At 37.2% G+C, this 22671-nt stretch overlaps 2 long non-coding RNA genes across 3 annotated transcripts in view; both read right to left on the bottom strand.

The window, feature by feature from the left end:
• Positions 1 to 12358: 12358 nt before the first annotated feature.
• Positions 12359 to 14109, bottom strand: LOC137083595 (uncharacterized). The gene is made up of 3 exons (XR_010906539.1): positions 13928 to 14109; positions 13025 to 13075; positions 12359 to 12486 (listed from the first exon to the last, which is right to left on the bottom strand). It is a non-coding gene; the product is annotated as an uncharacterized lncRNA (long non-coding RNA).
• Positions 14110 to 15865: 1756 nt separating this feature from the next.
• Positions 15866 to 22671, bottom strand: part of LOC137083594 (uncharacterized) — a 28681-nt gene continuing 21875 nt past the window's right edge. The window contains exons 2-5 of one of the 2 annotated variants that reach the window (XR_010906537.1): positions 19940 to 20021; positions 17658 to 17717; positions 16987 to 17176; positions 15866 to 15923 (exon numbers count right to left, since the gene is read on the bottom strand). This is a non-coding gene — a long non-coding RNA (uncharacterized lncRNA). Of the gene's footprint in view, positions 15924 to 16986; positions 17177 to 17269; positions 17327 to 17657; positions 17718 to 19939; positions 20022 to 22671 lie in introns of those variants that run through there. The other variant, XR_010906538.1, reaches the window with a different exon arrangement.

Genomic DNA, 22671 nt, shown 5'->3' with positions numbered 1-22671 from the left:
AGCCTGTGTCAGGATAAGTGACTTCTTTCAAAAACAAAAAAAAAATCTTACCAACCCCAAACTTTTGAACAGTGTATAGTGTTTGGGCGCTATCTGTTTGAAAGCAGTCATATTTTTTCAATTGACGCTAGTGCCACGAACTTACACAAGCCTACTCTATAAGAGCAACCTCTGTGGGTGAAGCGAGCTCTCTGACGAGCCTGACTGGAGACAATCCGGAGAAATAAGAGCGGTTCTGCATACACAGGCCCCTCGGGGAGAACCCTTCAGCTTGTTAGAGTGAGCGACTCAACACGGCTCCTCTCTGCTCCTGCTGACATTTCCAGTGGCACTGTCTGCGGAGACAAACTCAGATGGGACCAGAGCTAGCCGGAGTCACTTCCACAGTGGCTTTGCGTGCACCACTGCAAGCTCTCGGTGTGAAATGAGCTCCCCGAGGAGACAACTGTCAGCCGGGTGGGAGGAAGGGAGAGACTTTATCTAACTCGCTAATGAACGATTGTCTAATTTCCATCAAACGCAGTCACAAAGCCTTGGCCCTATCTCTCTCCAAACACTGTCATGATAAAGGAATGTTAAGAGAAAGAGGGAGAGACGGAGGAGCGGAACGAGGGATGAGAACTGTCAAGAGGTCAGAGCGGGAACTAGAAAAAAGAAAAACGTGCAAGTTCTCTCCCTCTTTATCTGTCGTTTCCTGAGCTTTTTCTGGCGAGGAATAATCTGCAAGTACAGACGATCGCGCGCGCCACTGGAGATAAAACACGGATGACAAAATATCAACTTTCTGCCACGAAATACTCCAAAGCTGTTTGATTAGAATATCAGCACAGACAGTAATTAATTTCAACTTTAATTACTTGCTGTACATGCCGATTAGATCACAGGTCTTAGATGAGTTATTAAAACAGCAGGGAAATGTGCTTTGTGTGAATATGTGCACATTTAAAAAAAAGAGCGTGTTAATGTTCTTACCTCTCTTAACCTGTGTGCTGAATGATGAAATTACATCATGCACAGAGACTACAGGAAAGACATTATCAGATCAAAAACACTTTATTCTTCGGGGTGTGTGAATGAGAGTTCATTTGAGTAGCTTGACTTAACCCAGTGACTCAAATCTTTTGAATCTGCTCACAAAAAGTCTATAGCCTGGATCCACAGACAGGGATTAGATTAAAACTGGATTAGGCCTTAGTTCAATTAGTTCTACACACTGTAAGAATTTTTTTTTTAGAAAGTTTATGGACATTTCCTTCCACCCCAAAACACAATACCATGTTTTGCATAATTTAAATAGTTCCTATTATGCTATTTAAAAGGTTGCTAGTTTTGTTTTGGAGATCTCCTACAATAGGTTTACATGCATCCAAGGTTAATAAATAAATAAATATAATATCTCATAATATACATTGCAGCATCAATTCTTTTCTCACTGAAAAGATTTGATAAAGGATTCGGTCACCCCTTTCAGAGAGCCTTATTTGCTCTGATTGGTCAGATGGCCCAGTCTGTTGTGATTGGTCTACTCTGCTCTGATTGGTCAGACGGCCCAGTCTGTTGTGATTGGTCTACTCTGCTCTGATTGGTCAGACAGCAGTCTGTTGTGATTAGTCTACTCTGCTCTGATTGGTCAGACGGCCCAGTCTTAAGGACCAGGCCTGGGACATTTATGTTATCTTTAAGAGCACTTCCCGCCTCCTTCTTCTCAGGTTTCGGCACCATGTAACAAGGTTAGTAGATAAGGGAAGAAGGAGGCAGAAACTGGCGAACTTTTAACAACTTTAATAAAATGCCTGCTCTCACGGCTCTCTGCTTCGTTCTGGTTGACACAGATACGACCAGTAATGATGCTGTCTGTTTTACCTAATCAAATCAAGGCAGAGTCCTCGTCCTTTAAAAAAGCATGCAAAGTGGATTTGCTTTTACAATGCAGAAAACCGAGTCTTCTTAACATGACAACAGCATGAACCAAACGCTTTCAGGCCACAGCTACAACTAGTGTTTGAGGGCGGGTCAAAGTAGACATTGTTCACTAGCAGCCAATGAAGACCACAGGCTGCCGTTATGAGATGAAGCTTTAACCTATTTTCACAAAATAACTCTGGGAAGCAAATTTTATGCTACAAGTTAATGCCAAAAAACATGTATTTTTGATACAAGATCTCTCAACAGCTAAATATACAACTCAATCAATAGTTATATCAGAACAGTCTCCATGTCAACAAATGACTCTGAAAATATGTTCAAATTAAACTTAATCCAAATGAAATTTCTATCTGTTTGAAAGGGATTCTACAAATAACAACCGAACACCCCGACAAGCCCAATGTAGCCCACTGGATCAACCAATGGCATGAGTTTGGGGTGGGACAACTGAATATGTTTGCCTAACCAATGGAAGAAGGGGGGAGTGTTCCAAAAACTGAACCAAATGTGGTAATTGTTCATTTGAGGCTTTCTCTCTCCCCTAAAGAGTTTTATTTGGCATTCGATGACGAAGACTGATAGAGAGCATGCTTCAGATTTCTGATTTACATAGCAGAGCTGCTTTAAACTGTTCACTTTAAATCCCATGAATCAAGGGCCAGTTGGGTCTAAAAAAGCCACAAAAACATGGCTTGACTCAAAATGCACTTTTCACCAATCAGAGATCAATCGACCAACCATGTGCATAAACACATGAGCGGCCCATTTCTCAATGACAATCGAATTAATTTACCTCACTTATAAATAAATATTTAGTTCCTTGGCACAATCTCACAGAAAGCAGTGTGCAGAGTTTGTGGGAATGGCTAATCTGAAAATTCCCGCCACACAATAACAGGAGTGACAGCGGAAGGGTGAATGAGATAAGTCTCGGTAATGAAAGTGCACGCCAGAAGAAGCGGACAGTATGTAATGAAGAGAGAGTGAGGGAGGGATGTTTAAAAGAAGTTCAAGAAGAAAGATAAAGAGCGCAGGGACGATGTTATCTGGAGGATTGAAGAAAGGCTCTTCAGCGACCGAATGCTTCCAATCACTTAATCGGCACGACTCCACCCAGCCCTGTCCTGTCCTGTCCTCCCTCGTACGCTATTTCCAAACCTCAAACAGGCCATTTTTAGTGTGTTTGTGAGAGAGAGAAACTGAGAGAAATGTTCTCTCAGGTCAAAGTCTTACAAGGACAAAGTAAAAGTGAGCCTTTTGTGATGACAAAAAAATTATACATTTTATAATCTATGTTGTAATATATCATATACAGTGATGGACCAATATTACAAAGTTTTGATATAAATAATAAATAATTAAATTAGATTTTGTCTGTATAATTTAAAAATAAAACAATTAAATCAATCATTTTAAATACAAATAAATTTAATTTTAAAACATGCAAAAAAAATAATACAGTATTAAATGATAAGAGTTTTTAAGATTAACTTTAAGTTAGTGTTAGATGATGGTAATCTAATTGAAATATAGGCAATGAGCATCCACAGTTAAATATCCAAAAAGTGGCTGGAAACGGAAAAAAAAGAACAAATATTTGCTCTTACTTTTACATTCCACAAACTCGCAATAACATCCATAAATAATATCAGATGGCTAATTTAACATTGATTTTAAACCTGTGACTGCATGCTGTGTCAAATATGATGTTTCTACCTTACTTTTGTCCACATGTCTGTCTATCTGTGTATGAAATGAGTCTTGGTTCCTGCTGTGTGTCTAAGCCTTTGCCCCTCCACCTGTGAGACGTGACAGAAGGGAACGTTTATCCCTAAAATCCACTACAACTTAAATGTCATCAGCTGCTTAGATAGAGTCATTGTCAACTGAATACGTTAAAGATGATTTTGGGTTCGAAGGGTTATATCTCAGATCTCCATCTCAATCTCCATTCTAGTCTCAGCCTTAGACAGCATGCTCACCGACTTATGTGATATTATATATATACACACACATATATATACAATCACCTAAAAGATTATTAGAAACACCTGTTCAATTTCTCATTAAGGCAATTATCTAATCAACCAATCACATGGCAGTTGCTTCAATGCATTTAGGGGTGTAGTCCTGGTCAAGACAATCTCTTGAAATCCAAACTGAATGTCAGAATGGGACAGAAAGGTGATTTAAGCAATTTTGAGCGTGGCATGGTTGTTGATGCAAGACAGGCCAGTCTGAGTATTTCACAATCTGCTCAGTTATTGGGATTTTCATGCACAACCATTTCTAGCGTTTACACAGAATGGTGTGAAAAGGGAAAAACATCCAGTATGCGGCAGTCCTGTTGGCGAAAATGACTTGTTGATGCTAGAGGTCAGAGGAGAATGGGCCGACTGATTCAAGCTGATAGAAGAGCAACTTTGACTGAAATAACCACTCGTTACAACCGAGGTATGCAGCAAAGCATTTGTCAAGCCACAACGCGCACAGCCTTGAGGCGGATGAGCTACAACGGAAGACCTCACCGGGTACCACTCATCTCCACTACAAATAGGAAAAAGAGGCTACAATTTACAAGAGCTCGCGAAAATTGGACAGTCGAAGACTGGAAAAATGTTGCCTGGTCTGATGAGTCTCGATTCTGTTGAGACATTCAGATGGTAGAGTCAGAATTTGGCGTAAACAGAATGAGAACATGGATCCATCATACCTTGTTACCACTGTGCAGGCTGGTGGTGGTGGTGTAATGGTGTGGGGGATGTTTTCTTGGCACACTTTAGGTCCCTTAGTGGCAATTGGGCATTGTTTAAATGCTACGTCCTACCTGGGTAGGACGTATCTGACCATGTCCATCCCTTTATGACCACCATGTACCCATCCTCTGTTGGCTACTTCCAGCAGGATAATGCACCATGTCACAAAGCTCGAATCATTTCAAATTGGTCTCTTGAACATGACAATGAGTTCACTGTACTAAAATGGCCCCCACAGTCACCAGATCTCAACCCAATAGAGCATCTTTGGGATGTGGAGAAATGGGAGCTTCGTGCCCTGGATGAGCATCTCACAAATCTCCATCAACTGCAAGATGCTATCCTATCAATATGGACGCTATTAGGAGCTCAGTGAATTCAAGCGTGGTACCGTGATAGGTTGCCACCTTTGCTCTAAGTCTAAGGCCACGTGGGGACACCAGCAACAAAGTGGTAGGTCATGTAAAAATCACAGAGCGGGGTCAGCGTATGCTGAGGCGCACATTGCACTAAAGTCGACAATATTGTATTCGTCCAGAACATTCACAGTATGGACGTCACGGTTCATTGCACACAGTCAAACAACGAATACCGAATACAGAGGCAATTCACACTCCAATCCAGAAGGGGCGCGATGTATATCTGTATGTATTTTAAGTTGCTTCCGCTGTTATAATGGGACAAAATCATTTGGCATTTTGCTTATTTGTGTCATGGAAGTCTCAGTACTACAGTGATAAAATGTGTGTGTGTCCTGGAAACCGTATCAAACTAGGACTTCTGTCACACTCTAATAACAGCACACAATGACTCACTTTTATGATTAATAAAACACTTGTCATCACAATGATCAGTCTAGCCTCTAACCTCAGTTTGTCCAAATGAAGGACCAAACTAACATTTTGAAGGAGCTCTGGATGAAGGGAAAACAGCAGAAACAGAGCAGGAATGTGTTGGCCTCTCTGTTTAAACAAAGATGATGATAAGATTTCAAGACAATAACAAAGGTGAGATAACTTAGCCACTACTAGCATTAGCAGACAGGGAGATGCAGTTTAATATGCTCCAAAAATGAGAGATCGGTCTGCTCAAGATACACATATCAGTTCATTCCTCTGTATCTGTGTTCTTTCAGAATCAGAGCCCAGAGCAGAGATAGCAGTAAACAGAGATTGCATTAGCATTGATGTGGTAGCATTGACCTAAATGTTTGCTTCAGCACATTACACATTCCCATAGACAGTGGTGGAATGTAACGAAGTACAAATACTTCGTTACTTTACTTAAGTACATTTTTTACGTATCTGTACTTTACTCAAGTAGAATCAATAGTGCATACTTTTAATTTTACTTTGTTACATTTTGCAGCAAATATTTTACTTTCTACTCCACTACATTTCTACAACGTTTCATTACATTTTCGGATCAGTTTCAGGGCTCGAGATTAAGGTTTGTTCGGATAATTAATGGATAATACCGGTAATAGGCTAATGTATGAACTGACAGTTGCGCTGTTGACAATCGCGCACGCGCAGACTCTCGAGGAGCAATGGAAACAAACCAACGCCGAAACTCAGAGAAACTCAGAAACATACTGCAGTAAATATTCAAAATGTGAAGGTTTTTATATTTTATAACGAGTATAATACAGTTAAAAAATTTCACATGACACGACCAAGAGTGGTGTTTTCCTGAATACCAACACGACTGAAAATGTGACACTGATTTCATGACAGTTCCATAAACAATTAATTAAAACTAGTCACTAACATTTTAGATGCAATATAAACTGCTTTTGTTCTATTACAGCAGCGAAAATATTTCCAAGATTAGATCATATTTCAATTACCTGTTCGTAAACGACTGCCTCATTCATGAACGAATCAGCCGTTTGAACGAACCGACTCAATGACTCACTCATTAAGACTTGCCGCCACCTACGGTAGTTTAGTTTCATGTTTAAACATTCTTTCCAACGTTTCTTATTGTATTAAAAATATATAGTTAAAACAATCTTGTAACATTACTTAATGCAGTTGTAATTTGTCAGTGTAAATTATTTAATTTAACAACCATATAGCATTATTCTAATTTAATTTATTGATCAAATTTAAGAATATAAAAGGAAAACTGAAGCATATCCTATATTTAAGATTAATCCTCATAAATATGAAGATGTAAATACATCAAAGCTGATGAAAATGTTACTTCTGAACATTGATATTTAACTCTGCAGATCACCCTGATATTGTGAGTCAGAATGTAAACTGGGCAACAGATGATACGCACAATTAGCCTACATTAACCCAAAACTAACTTAATTAAAACGCCACAGCCCATACTGTTTTCTTCTTTTTAATTACTAGAATATAAACATGAAGAGAATAAATTGTTATACAAGTACTTTTACTTTTAATACTAAAAGTACATTTAAAATCAAGTACTTTTTTACTTTTACTTAGGATTGTCGTTGTAGTACATCTACTTTTACTTAAGTAAATATGGCTCTGGTTATTTGTACTTTTACTTAAGTACTGAGGTTCAGTACTTCCTCCACCACTGCCCATAGATTTCAAGCTGAAATGTAACATGTTACAATGTTCTCCCGTCACAGTTAAATATGCTGGGACATCTATAAGTAAGTTTGAATCATGAATGACAATTTGTGAAACAAGTCAGTTTCATGCATGATATGCAGATTTACTGGTGCAATGATGGAACCTGCAGAAAGAATTATTGAACAAATCGGTGCACACAACCTTTTTAGTGTATCGATTAAAATATTAAAAATCACTGAGTGTCGAAATTTCCACCAGGAAACTAATATAAAATGTCCTATGTCACGTGATTTTAGATCGCGTGTCAAACTGCCAAACTGCTGAAATCACGTGACACTGGCGATCCGAATTATTGATCGATTCACTGATTCATGACTGTTTGAATCTATTTTTGAGGAACACGGAAGAGAAGACAATGCTGAATAAATAGTCATAGTTTTTGTTATTTTTGGACAAAAATGTATTTTCGATGCTTCAAGAGATTCTAATCAACCAACTGATGTCACATATGGACTACTTTGATGATGTTTTTATTACCTTTCTTGACATGGACAGTAAAGTGTGCAGACTGTACATGCTCTGGGACTCAAATATAAAATATCTTAAACTGTGTTCTGACAGATGAACAGAGGTCTTACGGGTGTGGAACAAAATTAGGGTGAGTCATTAATGACATCAATTTCATTTTTGGGTGAAGTAACCCTTTAATATTTTTGTGGGGGAAAAAAGAACAGCACTTTTTTTTTTATATATAGAAATCTTTTGCAACATTATAAATGTCTTTGTCACTTTTGATCAAATTAATGTCTCCTAGCTGAATAAAATAAATAATTTCTTTAAAAAAAAACGTAATGACCCCAAACTTTTTTCTTTTCTTTTTCCAAACAGTTTTTGCACTAGATTCTGTCTATATGGAAGTGGTTTGCATATGGATTTTATAATTCAGCATTTCTTGTTTACTCCTGTTTATTTTTTCAGCGTAGCAATGCGTTTAATTGTAGAAAAGCGATAAGGACAGACACCAAGAAACTAAGTAGGAAAACAGTGAGAGTCAACATATTTTCTTTTTTTTTCTTCTTGATTATGGTTACATCAAAAGAAAACGTAACATTTTGTTGAATCGTTTTTGTAATTTATGCGGAGGAACGCATTTGCACAAGCACCGGCTCTGGAGAGGTAACTGATTTGAGAGGCGCGTGGGTAGACGGATGCCCAGCGCCCAGCACAGCGGTTTGGAGCAACAGAGAAATAATTAGCAGATAATAGCAGATTGTGCTAATGAGACCAGCATTTGACTAGGACACTTCACTTGACCTCCAGTGTTTTTCTGGCTGTCCGAGAAAAACGCCTGATTTATAATTACACTCTGCAATGCGCCATGAAATTGTTATTGTGGAATGCCTTTTTGAAAATGTTATCAAACAATTATTTTCATTTTTTTCCCCTCTAACTGTTGCATACGTGTAGTAATTGAAGAAGATGGGCACGGCTGCGCTGTCTGTTTGTGCTTCGAGGACGACGGTTCATGCAGATGAGCTTCGCCGTCTCTCTACCTCCCTCCCTCCCTCCCTCTTTCAAGGGATGATGCAGTGGCAAATAAAATAATACACTGATAAAACTGAAATATTTTGTGACGTGGTGATAATCACTGCTAGCATACGTGCCACTGATAGCAGGCAGTTGCGGTTGCGAGAAGAAAAGAAATAATCCCTTTTTGCGGGCTTTTAAAAAATGAATCTGAGTTGAATCACATCAAATGAGAGAAAAAAGCAACAACTCAAAGACAGCTCCAAGATGAGCCAACTCTAGGAGAAAATGACCTCCTCGTTTTGGCGATAAAGTTCTAGCCAAAATATGATATCAGCCTGGGACGTGTCTCATTAGAAATGTGTGTATGGCGTGGAAGCCGCTCTCGCTATCTGCCGGTGCCTGGTTTGCTGGCTGATAAGAGGCAAATGCAAATGTCCTGATAAGAACTGAATGCAAATATTTATGATATGATATTCCCTGGGAATTATGTGTGGATAAAACAAAGTGCATTATTTCCGGAATTCCTTTTCAGGTTTGCCAAAATGCCCCCCTTTCGCGCTCGGAATTTGCATTTCTTCAAAATTGATTGGGCCGCCGTATTATGTTAAGCTATTTGTTTGCCGAGGACGGTAATTAGTTACTGTAATTACAACGATGACAGTTTCTAAATTGTTTTTAAAGCATTACAGTGTGTCTGTGCCTGGAGATTGCAGTACTTATTTTAGGATTTAAGCAATTGCTGGAAGAACTCCCACATGAGGGCCAGAGTGGGATGTTTTTGAACTACAAAGCGGCCATTTTCTGAGCAAAGACGGTTTTGAAAATGTCTGTTAATTTGCGCTAATTGCCGCCTTGACTGTGTTTTGCAGTTCACTGGCTGATCGGGGACGTGTTATTGATAGGAATTCTAGCGGGATCAAAATGGTCTCTAAAAGTTGATATGCGTGTTTACGGTCGGCGTTTAGGAAAGACTTTTATGCTTTGTGTCAAGGAACAAATTGCTGGTTCAGGCATGACTGTAATTACGGAGTGAAGTCTATGTTGCAGACGTGTTCTCAAACTCTGTGGACTTTAATCCTTTAAAGAGCATTTCATTAAATTGTAAAAATTCTAAGTTTAAATCCAGACAAGCTGGAATTTCAAATGCACAATACATGCACAACACAACTATAGTTTTGAATGGAGAGCTGGTTCTTATTCAGAAAAGTACTAGATTTACTAGTACTAGATTTAGAAAGAACGGATTTACCTGATGTTCGGTTAACGGTTCTCAAATTAATGTCTGTACACTTCCACCATTTTTTCCACAAAATCTACATCGTTACTAAATCTTTTTTGTCAAAAGTTTGCATATTGGTTGCATTCGACTACAAACATCTCAACCAATGCAGAACAGTTAACGAACAAATTACTCTTATCAACAGGTTCTTTTTAAATAGTGAATCTTTTTTTTTCTCGCAACTCGCAAACTTACCGAGCCTCTAGGGGGACATGGTGGTTGAAAAAAAATGAGATGGGAGAAAAAATTATAAGTCAATGCTTTTGCGTTTTCTCGCTAATGTTTTGCATTCCCCACGAGAAACTTCACATTCGTCCGCAAAATGTTTACGCCGCCCTTGTGTTCCCTCGCAAAACCTTTGCATTCATTCCTTTAAAAAAAACAAAAAAACATTTGCATTTGCTCGCTAAACTTTTGTGTTCTTTGCGAGTGAACACAAAGTTTCTCGGGGAAATGCAAACATTTTGTAATCCTTACCCATTCCATCTCATATTTTTTTCTGCACCATATCCCTTTAGAGGCTCCCTACATATTTAAACATTTTTTAATTAATTCATTACATTTATTGATTATTTTTTAAATAAATTATTGGGGGAGGGGGGGGGGGTGCCTTCCTGAGGCTTTTAAAAACTCCCAGCCTGGTTCATTACTCAAAAAAACAATCATGGGTAAGACTGCTGACCCGACCCTGTCCAGAAGGCCATCATTGACACCCTCAAGCAAGAGGGTAAGACACAGAAAGAAATTTCTGAACGAATAGGCTGTTCCCAGAGTGCTGTATCAAGGCACCTCAGTGGGAAGTCTGTGGGAAAGAAAAAGTGTGGCAAAAAAATGCTGCACAACGAGAAGAGGTGAGCGGACCATGAGGAAGATTGTGGAGAAGGACCGATTGCAGACCTTGAGAGACCTGCGGAAGCAGTGGACTGAGTCTGGAGTAGAAACATCCAGAGCCACCGTGCACAGGCGTGTGCAGGAAATGGGCTACAGGTGCCGCAGAAGGAAATGCCAAAATGCCTGAAGTCCAGTGTCAAGCACCCACAGTCAGTGATGGTCTGGGGTGCCATGTTAGCTGCTGGTGCTGGTCCACTGTGTTTTATCAAGGGCAGGGTCAATGCAGCTAGCTATCAGGAGATTATGGAACACTTCATGCTTCCATCTGCTGAAAAGCTTTATGGAGATGAAGATTTCGTTTTTCAGCACGACCTGGCACCTGCTCACAGTGCCAAAACCACTGGTAACCATTACTGTGCTCAATTGGCCTGCCAACTCTCCTGACCTGAACCCCATAGAGAATCTGTGGGATATTGTGAAGAGAAAGTTGAGAGACTCAAGACCCAACACTCTGGATGAGCTTAAAGCCGCTATCGAAGCATCCTGGGCCTCCAGCACCTCAGCAGTGCCACAGGCTGATCGCCTCCATGCCACGCCGCATTGAAGCAGTCATTTCTGCAAAAGGATTCCCGACCAAGTATTGAGTGCATAACTGAACATAATTATTTGAAGGTGGACATTTTTTGTATTAAAAACACTTTTCTTTTATTGGTCGGATGAAATATTCAAATTTTTTGAGATTTTGAGAGGAACTTTGGGTTTTCATGAGCTGTATGCCAAAATCATCAATATTAAAACAATAAAAGACCTGAAATATTTCAGTTGGTGTGCAATGAATCTAAAATATATGAAAGTTTAATTTTTATCATTACATTATGGAAAATAATGAACTTTATCACAATATGCTAGTTAGAGATGTTTTTGAGAAGGACCTGTAGTATGGCCCTGTATGAATTCATCCTTGTATGTACAAGAATCCTTTAATTTTCTCCCAATACTTTCTACACTGGTTTTGAGGCTCTCTCAAAAACGCTGGGTTTTGATGGGCATTTGACGCACTGGAGACTTGGAAGTAAATCCCTATGGCTAGGATTGGATAAGATTTGCATATTTAATGAGCTTCAGCTCCTGTCATATCTAACCCCTGTCAGTTCAGTTCACATGAGGGAGAGATTATTTGAAAGCGGCAACCGGAATGATTCAAGTACGTCTTTATCAAACAAACACAATGATTTATTTCTCATCCACCCGCAATTAATTGGACTATTATTTTTGTATTACATAGCCCGCACGATCGTTTAATACAAGAGCGAACCGCGCGCCCTTCAAATGTCAAGACAAGAGAAAGAGAATAGCAGAACAAGAAAGGAATATTACGAGATTCATTGGCCTGCCGACAGGCGTGCTAAAGTTATGTAAAGCAAAACGATCTATAACAATGCAATACTATGACATATAAAAAAACACGTTTTACTCAAATAAGTGTGTTGCACCATTCCTCCTTTCGGATCCAATATAGAAGAATAGCATTGTGAGATTTGTTTACAACGATCCCGCGGTGAAATTAAGTGAACACCACTGTCTTCCCCACGTCAGCTGGAACTTCCTTAAAAATAAAGTTAGACCACACATTCCTAATATTAGGATCCGAAGGAAACTTATGCAGCGACTGTGTTCTTCCACAACCAGGAATAGTGCAATATCTTGCTATATTCTTCGGCATGTTTATTGCTGCTGGCTAATGTGAACTGATGAGTTGGTGGGCGGGGCTACTGAATTACACATGCTTTTTATTCTGTAGAGGCGCGTTTCATCAGTCGATGACGTAAAGATAGGAACATGATCGTTTTCTGGGCCTGGTGTCTATAAAAGCTTTTCTTTGACTAACAAGGACGTTTTCAGCTTTGAAACTTACAGGATACTCTTATATTACCATGACCCTTTATATATCAAAAGCTCAAGGGAAAGTTGATTTCTCAACTAATCACACAACGATCCCGCGGTGAAATTATATTTTAAAATGTGGGCTAACTTTACTAGTTACTTGAAAAAGTAATCTGATTACGTAACTCACATTACTTGCATTGAGTTTCCGCCAACAATGATCTCTACTGCACAATATATTTAAAGATAAACAGCATTACCTTCTCTTTGTTTAATTCAATTTGTTTCCCATTATTCTCTGATCTTTCAGGCTGCAAAAGAAAGATAAAGAAATGAACACTTACAGTGTATGATAGACTAACTTTGTGTAAAGTCCATTGAAATGTTTTCCTGACCATGCAACTTTCTTTTTGTCTGTTCTTTATGATGCAACATGTAGGAATACTAAAAGATCTTGCTGTGGAAGCAGACAGCTGTAAGCATTCCCCGCCACACGATTCTGTTATTACACGCATTAGCAAAGAGTCACCTTGACCATACGACAGCACGCAGAAAAGAAACATGACTACTTATTGTTTTACAAGACTGATGAAACTAAATTGACTGAGGGAGTAAAATATAGAGGAAAAAGGATGAAAAGATGTTTGTAGACATTTTCCCAATGAGGAACGCTACAAGCCCTTCTCTAAATCCCAGCCCAATAATGAGAGTGGTGATATTCTCAGGCGTTCAGCTGCAAGTGTGTAACAGGATTTCTTACACTCTTAATCAGAGGCAGCCATGTTGTCTGTCTGATTCCCTAAAGCCCAGAGGAAGGCATCTTAACCGTATATGACGGGGGCCACGTTTTCCTCACAGGAGGCACTTAAAAATGAGGGAAATTGTGGTCAACAAGCATGAGACAAATGTAAAATATCTGACTTGCAGTGACAGAGTTGCAAAGTTGTTTTACCGCAATACCTCATTTTTCATTTGAACTTTGTCATTGAATACCCTGTGGTAAGAAATGTCTAGTCTCGAATGAATTTGACTTTGAATTTGCTTCACCCCCATTATGTTTCATTTAAGTGTGAACTTTCTCTCAGATGTTTTTCATAAAATTCCTTTGGAGACAAAAATTGACACAAATGAGACTATTGTTGACATATTGTGAGAGTGCATACCTATAAGATGAATGTGGATAGATCAGATTATTTGAGGCGAAATGTTGAGTTCATAATGAGATTTCTTGCTTTTGGGTGCAGACATTGGTATTTTGGTAAATCTAAGCACATTTGCACATTGATGTAATCACTTCCAGAAGTCTGGAGAAACCTCATGCATGATGACTGACGTCTTTTTCTCAGGAGAAAAATCTAGAAAAACAAAAACAAATTAGTAATCAGTTGAGAAAAGTTTTGAGGTAATTAAGAGATCACTGATATCTGATTACAAAATTTGGTATATTGGAAAATGTATTTTTGAGATCTTTTGAGATCTTTTCTGAAGGGCTAGAGATGATAAAAGATCACTCAAGTTATTTCCCCCCACAAGCCAAAAAAAAAATTTTGTTTGAGAATTTGTTGAGAAATGTTTAGTTCTTAATGACATGCCTTGCTTTTGGGAGTCGACCTTGGTCTCTTGTCAAATCAAAGAACAATTTGAGAAGTTGTTGTGATCGCTTCCAAAACTCTAGAAGAACCAAATGCAAGATGACTGTAGTCTTTTTCTCAAGAGAAAAATCTGGAAAAAACAACAACAACAACTTAATCTGTTTGAGTTTATTCAGAGATCACTAATATCTGATTGCAAACTTTGGTATATTGAATGAGCACAATTGGAGACATTTTTGAGATCTCTTCTGAAAATCCAGAGATGACGTGCAATTGCAGGGACTTCAAATGGAAAAGACCACAAAACTAAGAATTTGTTAATCGATTTGGAATTTGCTTAACTTTAGTATGCTTCGGTATCTTGACAAACCCAAACCAACCCTTCTGACGCTGTTCAGATTTATTCAAAAACTCTAAAGGAGTCTTTTTCTCAGGAGAAAAATTTAGTAAAAACAAAAACAAATTAATAATCAAATTTAAAAGATTTCACTAAGAATTTGTTGAGAAATGTTAAGTTTATAATAAGATTTCTCACCTTTGGGAGAAGAGCAAATCTTGGCAAATCATTTTGAGACATTGGGATTTCTTCCAAAACTTTGGAGGAACCACAAGTTAATGACTGGTCTTTTTCTCAGGAAAACTGCTTGACTGAACAAGAGGAAGAATCGCAGACAACTCTCTCTCTGGTGTGCAAACTACGTTTCCCTACACGTGCGATGTAACAAGTAAACAATGCCGAGATCACACGTGCGTCAGACCGGAGTTCTTGCGCGAGACTTTGAATTGTTATTAAAAATGATAAACTGCACAAAGTTTGCTTCAAATTTGATGTGCGCTGATTTGTGGAGAAAAAGAAAAAAGATTATGGCGGAAGAAATTGACGGAGACAGAGGGAGCCAGGATTGTGTTCTGCAAAGAGTTTGAGAGAAATAAATAATTTTGTAATGTGCTGCTGCTGCGGCTGGATGTGCAAATGTTTGGCCTTTGTTTCTGTTTGATAGAATTGTAAATATAATCTATTAAAATACTGATATTCTGCTCTATTACTCCTCCCTGAACCTCCCGCTGCCCTGTATCTCACTCTTTCATTGGCTGTCGGTCATCGCCGATGTAATTTTCAGTCAGAACGCTGTTCACACAGCAAGAGTTTGAATCGCCGACAGGTCCAGATATTTAGCATGCCAAATATCTCATGGTTGTTGGCGATTCTCTCTGATCGCATCTTTAATTATTAACACTGCGTGATTGTCACGAGCACCGATTTCCCTATGATCTCGGGCATTTGTCGGCAATTTCGCAAAACCTGTCGGCGACTCAAAATTGGGGCAAAAATCGGGCAGTGTGAACTAGGCTTTAAGAATCAACTTAAGAATCAGATCACTGATATCTGATTGCAAACTTTGGTATATTGAAAATGTTGAGATCTTTTCTCAAACTCTAGAGATGATAACATTTGTCTTTTTTTTCCAACAATTTGTTGAGAAATGTTTTCTCACCTTTGGGAGTGGACCTTGGTATCTTGTCAATTCTGAGCACATATGAGACATTATTGAGATCTCTTCTGAAACTGTAAAATAACGACATCCAAGATTATTTTCTTAGGAGAAAAAACAACAACAACTTTATGTTGAGTTCAAGAAATTCTTGAAAAAATTTGAGTTCATTCAGAGACCTTTTATGTCTAATTGCAGACTTTGGTATTCTGGAAATTAGAGACATTTTTTAGATCCTTTCTGAAACTAGATGACAAGAAATTACTGAGCTCTTTTTCCTCACAAGAAATATCTAAGGAGGCGGCTTAACTAAGGGTTTGTTGATAAATGATGAGCTCATAATGAGATTCCTCACCTTTGGAAGCAGACTTTGGTCTCTTGTCAAATCTGAGTTAATTCAGAGATCACTGATATCGAAGTGTAAACTTTGGTATATTGACAAATTTGAGCACAGTTTAAGACATTTTGAGATATCTTCTGAAACTCTAGAGATGACAAGACTTCTGTCTTTTTTTCCAAAAGTCTAAAATGGAAATTTAACAAAGGAATTTTTGTAAAGTTTGAGACATAATTGACATCTCTTTTGGAGTTTTTTTCTCATCAAAAAAATAAATAAAATCAGAGCCTTAAAAAAGTCTGCATGCTCTTCAACTAATAATTTCAGCTAATAAGAAACAAATGAGAAATTAAAGCAATGTCTCACCACCGAGAGAGCAGCACTGGTAGCACTTTATTATACAGTCCTGTTTCCCATGTACATACTATGTACTTATTATAGTAATTACAATCATGGTTAATAATAACTAGGTACTAACCCTGAACATACCTCTAAACCTAACCCATGTAGTCACCTTATATTACCAAGTACTTTCTTAGGTAAGTAAACTGTAAGTACACATACTTGCATATACTGTAAAATAAAGTGCAACCAGAGAGCCTTCCCACCATTTAACAGAAAATCGGTGCCCCTTTAACAAATTATTCAGCGGTCACGTATTTATGTGGAAATGCTTCAGTTCTTGGAAATAAAGTTTCCTGCTTTAACTGTTGATGACATTAGAATAGATAAAGTCATCTGTGTCTGTAAACACAGAGCTGAAGGGATTTAGATGTGCTGTTTTTATCTGTCTTACACACTTTTTTTCCCAGAGCAGTAGAACAGAACGCCTGCCCCAGGTTGTGGGGTGACCTCCCAGAATGCACTGCAGCGATGTAAACAGACAGCGAAGGATCATCCCTGTGCTCTGTTGATGCAGCCCCCCCATTTAGAGCTTAATTAGCACTTTGCCACCCTGATCATTCTGCTTTTCGATTTAACAAGATCCCTCTGAAATTACACAGGATTAAGAGAAGTTGGTTAGTAAATTAGGACGTGCATCTGTAATTTAATTGCATCTTAGACCATTAATTAACAAGCTACCTATGCAATAGTTACTGCGATTTCTGTTAATTAGTGGCCAGTTCTGATAAAGTCTCCCTGAAAAAAAGAAAACAATTAGCTTACGGAAGCGGGTGTCTTTAAAAAAAAATCCTAATTGTTCACAGTAGAGGTAATATAACAAAGAAGATAAGCATTCAAGTACACATTTTAATTAATGGGTAAATCTAAATATTTGACATTCAGTCGGGAATTAATACATACTCATTACAATTACTAAGCTCATTGCTGCCATGAAAACAATACATTGTTTCTGCAATTGAAACGCTAACAATAGTTGATTTTGTTAGTGAAGGGGCAGATCCAAGGACGACTGATTTGTCCTTTTGTGCCATTATCTGAATAAAGGAAATAATACTCAGCAACTTACTGTTCGTCCTGAACATGAGAGTATTCAGATGCAAACAATCCTCCTCAAGGCTGACAACATCTGTGGAATAAACCAGACAAATACATTTACAACAGCCCCGACCTTGAAAAAAGACACCACATACCCACAGTGCTGTCATTTACTGTCTTCAAGTCATGTCAGAATGATCATGAGCAGACATGGACGGATGTCACTACAATGCTGTAATCACAGATTTGGTTGTGTGTAATTAAATAGGTTAAAAGCAAATTGTTACAGTATTGGCCATAATTAAACTTGTTTTGAATGTAGAACATTTTACTCAACTTTATTTAAAGACATGCAATACTTTTCTACTACATAAATATGTACTCTATATTACATATTTGCCATTAAAACCTGTGAACCTGCACCCCCACTTTGGAGCCCTGACCAAAAATGTACACAAATTACGGACATAAACAGAGATAAATAGCAAAACAGTGGTCATTTATTTAAGATAGTTTAATTGATGTGTTTATTGTCAAGATTTAATGAGTATCCATTGCTTAAATTTATTCTGTAAATTACATAGAAAACATAGTAGACATATGGGATTACCGGCGCAGCGACATTATATTATATATATATATATATATATATATATATATATATATATATATATATATATATATATATATATATATATATATATATATATATATATATATATATATTACAAAGACAAATAACAAAAAAAAAACATAACCGAAAAAGGAATAGGCAGAAGCCACTGCCTATTATGCCTTACCCTTTATACATATTTATCTAATGAGCATAATTTTTTCCTAATGGATTAGATTAGCACAAGATATACAATAGTGTTACATAGGACATTTCCCAAAGAGTTTAATGATAATTACTAAGATTATATATACATAGATACATTTCACAGATCACATGGTGCATACACCAATTATTCATGTTATATTATAATACAATTATTTATCACTTTGTTTTTAAACATTTTCTTAAATTAACTAAATTAATTACACTGTTTTAATTCCATCTCAAAATGATTTCACCCCTTGGACAGATATACATCTATTATTTTATATTAGTTCTTGAACTTACTTTTTTAAACATATGAATTCTTCTCTGTTTATACTGACTTTTTTTTCTTATTTCGAACAGCCTCTTTGGAAGTTTATTATATGCTTTATACATTGTGCAGTGTATTAATGCCTGGTGGGGCTTGGGATGCCATTTATTGGATTTATGAATTTATTTATAAACAAAAAAAGTTATATTTATAAAAACAAATCTGTTCTTTTGAACTTTCTATTTATTAAAGAATCCTGAAAAAAGAAGAAGAAAAATCACAGTTTCAACAAAAAAATATTAAGCATCATAGCTGTGTTTAACACTGATAAGAAGAAATGTTTAGCACCAAATCAGCATTAAGCATTAGTATGATTTCTGAAAGATCATGTAACACTAAAAACTGGAGAAATGATGCTGAACAGTCACAGAAATAAATTACATTTTTAATTATATTACAACAGAAACCAGTTTAATAAAATTGTAATACTATTTCACAGTATTACTTTTTTTTTACTGTATTTTTTATTAAATAAATGCAGCCTTGATGAGATTAAGAGACTATTGTCAAAAACAACTTTTGACCGGTACTGTATGCAAGTAGTTCATATTTTTAGTTCATTGTGGTTTACGTTTGTTTTCCTGTTATCATCATTCTATAAAGTGTGCGTGTGACTGTGTGTGTGACTGTGTGTGTGTGTGTGTGTGTGTGTGTGTGTGTGTGTGTGTGTGTGTGTGTGTGTGTGTGTGTGTGTGTGTGTGTGTGTGTGTGTCTGTTATAAAATTTATCCTTAGTTTTTATTTTTTTATAATCAGCTGTAATTATATCTCGTAACTATTAACTGGTAAGTATGGTCAAACACCATATTCCACACACTGTGTTCAGTTACATGTTACACATTCTGGGTATTCTGCAAATAGAAAATATGCACACATACTGTCTACTGCGGGAGGAGTATGATCAGTATGTCAGTAAACTTTTCAAATCAGAAAAATAAGATAAACAATGATAGTCACAAACAGTTTTACACCGTCTCCGTGTCCTTGAATACACAATACAGTTCATGTATTCCCCTTTCTCTCTCTTTCTCTCATGTTTATAACATGCAGCGAGAAGCCCGGGGGAAAGAGGATAGACTGTCTGTCTGAGGTCCCCACAGGGACCCGAGTGAGCATGAGCGTGTGTATGTGTGGGAGTGTGTGCAGCTCATTAGCTCACTTACGTAATTCAGGAAGTGTCTAATCCTCCTGGAGAAGAACACAACAGCATCAGGAGCGCCGTCAGCAACACGCAGCCTGGGAATGCTGCAAAAACCCATAGCGCACAGGGGAAGTTTCAACACACATTTCTCATTTCAACAGATTTTGAAGACTGTATCTTTCTTCTGATTAACTCATAACATGATTTCTGGCCATGTTAGTGACTTGTAGTTTCGAGCTGCTCTTATCATTCATTCTGACTCACCATGACAACACACTACAGAGCGTCATTTAACCTTTACAACACACATATTGATCCATTTTGGTTATCAGCCCGCGATCAGAGAGCCATGCTCCATCCAACTCAAGTTCAGAATCACTGACAAAGACAGCTGCACAGATCACTGCAGGTGAAGTACTAATGTGTGTTTAATTTAGCAGTCCTTATTATAATCATTAGGATAATAAAACAGCAGCCCCAAAAATGGATTTGGACACTTAAGTCACATTTCAAAGTGTTTGAATGTAATAGCATTAGATGCAAAATACCAAAACAAAGGCCAAACTAATTATTCTAGAGCTTTTAGAAATACATTTTTTGTGCAAATGTGAGAAGCTTGACTATTCATAAAGTGTTTTTAGGGGCCGCATGAGATTATTTCTCACATTACACATCACATTAACTATGACATATCCCACTCGCGTTTGACATCCACAAAGCGTCACAATACTTTCAATCTTCATTTCAAAATTGTTTTTGGGCAGTAAATCTTTATGTCCCTATTTTATGGTTATAGAACATTAAAATAAACTCACTATTTTTAAAGATGAAAATCATATTAGTTATGGTATTGTATAGGCATTGTACTAAGGTCAAATTATTATTATTTTTTTCAGAATAAAGCCATAGGATTACAAGAATAACGTTTTATTATGAGATATAAATACACATAATAAAATATAATGAGATATAAAATGCTAAATAATTAAATACTATTTTCTATCTTGTATTTTATGGTGGTATTAAAACAAAAAAAATTTTGTGCATCATTTTAATTGATGATTTTTGTGGTTGTTTTTCATGTGTCCTCAATAGCACAGTTCATACTTTTGGGGATAAAAAAGGTTAATTTGTGTTCTATAGAAGTTTTTGACTACATTTTAAAGAATCCTCGATACCAAAAAAAAGTAGGTCATGTTTAACTGGTTATTTCAATTTATTCTAGTAATAAAGTATGTTCACAAGATTGTTCATTCATAAACTGTAATTAGAACTAAAACTAAATTAATTATTAATTAATTAAAACGGGGGACAGGAATCGTTTGAATTAATGACTCAATGACTCACTTATTAAGACTCACCTACTGGTGATTTAGTTTCCTATATTTTTCAATATTTACTTTGTTTATTCAAAAATACAAATTTCATAACATTATTTAATGCAGTAGTATTTTTTCTGGGTAAATAATTTAATTTGATTGGTAATCCCTATCGTGTCTTATTTTAATTTAATGTATAGATCAAATTTGAGAATATAATATGAAACCTGAAGCATAGCTTATATTTAATAAGATTAGGGGAAAATGCTAGCCTGACAAGCCAGACCCACATCAAGATGTTTGACACTTGCGGGCAGATTAAATTTGCTGCCGCTAGGGTGCGTCTAGATTTCTAGGCTAGGAAAATGCCCTTTATAAAAGGTAAAATACCACACATATGCAGATTTAAAATATGTCAAAGCTGATTGAACACTGAGAATATTGCTTCAAAATAAGTCATATTTACAACACACACACACACACACACACACACACACACACACACACATCTAACTTTTTTCCAGACAAGCACATTTTTTACTCGGACAAGTGAATGACCATTTTACTTATCCGAAGGAGAGACATGAGCATGCTTAATTTCGAGCCCTAAATTATATTTTAGATTTGAATGAACATGTGTTTTTTTTAAATAAATAAGAATTCAACACTTTGCATACATCTGTTATTTTGTCTTATTATCTTTATTTAGTAAAGTCTGGTGCCTTTAGTCTCTTCAAGGAAGGTATTAATTTAACAATAATATCGGATCGGTATCGGGTATCGACAGATACACAAAGCCCAGGCATCGGTATCAAGACTGAAAAAGTTGGATCGGTGCACCCCTACTTTAAAGTATACTCAACTGCGGATGAGCTTGGATGGCCGAGTTTGACGCACAGTACAATTGTTGTGACTCTTCTGACATTCTGGCTCATGAGCTGTTTTACGTGCACCATCTGGCGATCTCAAAAATTGGCCTGCCTTTCTTGCGCATGCGCTGTTGTACACGGACCATCCTCGCGGACGGCTGAACTATACTTTGGGCTTAAAGGGTTACTTCAGTGATTTAGCATTAAGCTTTGTGTTTAAACTGAGTCATTAATGTAGTACAAATGTGAAATTATTTTTGAATTTGGTGCCTTCTAGACTGTAAAAAAAAACAACAGAAAATGTATTTTTGTCTCATGGGGATGAAAGACAACTCCCAGAATGCACTTGCATCGCTGCCCTACGAGGCCACTGCCTAAGCCATCGCTACTGGATCATTTGCCCACCACGTTCTCGGTCATAAAATCAGTTAGAAAACAGACAATACAATTAAAAACTGAACGTGTCTGTTCAATAACGTGTGAGTGAACCGAGCAAGAGTCAGGACACAAACTCAGCAGGAGTCGGATTACATTCATCACTAGAGCTAAAGTAAGCGGGTACGGCA

The sequence above is a fragment of the Pseudorasbora parva genome, chromosome 7 (genome assembly GCF_024679245.1).
Source record: "Pseudorasbora parva isolate DD20220531a chromosome 7, ASM2467924v1, whole genome shotgun sequence".
Lineage (NCBI taxonomy): Eukaryota > Metazoa > Chordata > Actinopteri > Cypriniformes > Gobionidae > Pseudorasbora > Pseudorasbora parva.
This window is presented reverse-complemented; position numbering and strand designations above follow the sequence as displayed.